The sequence below is a fragment of the Sinocyclocheilus anshuiensis genome, unplaced genomic scaffold, assembly GCF_001515605.1.
Source record: "Sinocyclocheilus anshuiensis isolate Anshui unplaced genomic scaffold, SAMN03320099.WGS_v1.1 scaffold508, whole genome shotgun sequence".
In the NCBI taxonomy this organism is placed as follows: Eukaryota; Metazoa; Chordata; class Actinopteri; order Cypriniformes; family Cyprinidae; genus Sinocyclocheilus; species Sinocyclocheilus anshuiensis.
This window is the reverse complement of record NW_015555744.1, coordinates 1113112-1113847: the sequence shown is the minus strand read 5'-3', so window position 1 is coordinate 1113847 and position 736 is coordinate 1113112. Positions and strand designations below refer to the sequence as shown.

General features: G+C 35.6%; 1 protein-coding gene across 2 annotated transcripts in view; it reads right to left on the bottom strand.

The window, feature by feature from the left end:
• LOC107673390 (transmembrane protein 150A-like) overlaps positions 1–736 on the bottom strand; it is a 16463-nt gene that overhangs the window by 5086 nt on the left and 10641 nt on the right. The window lies entirely within an intron of this gene.

The window sequence follows — 736 nt, the reverse complement described above, 5'->3', positions numbered from 1 at the left end:
AGTATCTGTACTTTACTTGAGTTTTTATATTTCAGCCAACTTTTACTTTTACTCCACTACATTTCCTAATTAAAATGTATACTTTTACTCCGATACATTTCCCCGAAGCATATTCGTTACTTACTACAAAATAGTCAGAAGTCAAAAGAACACGGACTGCAGGAAAGCAGGTTTGACGAATCAGTGGCCTGGTGTCTGCAAGTTAAGACTCCTAAAAACACCTTTGCTCACGTGCAAACAAGCGCACGCACAACCGCGGATGATTTTCCACTCAAGTCGAGTCTGGGGTGTGCGATACAGCATCATCTGCGATAATATGGTAAGTGTTGTTGTAATGATGCGCAATCTGACATTATCAAGTGTATCGCCAAATCACACACAGAGTGCACGCACGTTGATTTACTAGTCTATTAAAACTCAAAATTCCAGGCATTCTAAATTGTAGACGGCAAAAATGCTTCTGTATGCTTTTTATATTTATATAATGTAATATAGTTAACTTTTATCTATATCACACAAAGAATACCGTTTTTCTGCAGATATTAGCATGATAACACATTTAATAATCATTTTATATTCAGTAAAGCAATAAGTGACTTACATTTTAGACATAATATTGCTTGTTTTTGCTCAATTTTGCCAACGAAAATAATTCCAAACAAAGATCACACAGCACTGTTTTGCGTCTCTGAGCAATGGACGGTGTTTACTTATTGAATGAATCAGCTTTTTGAAC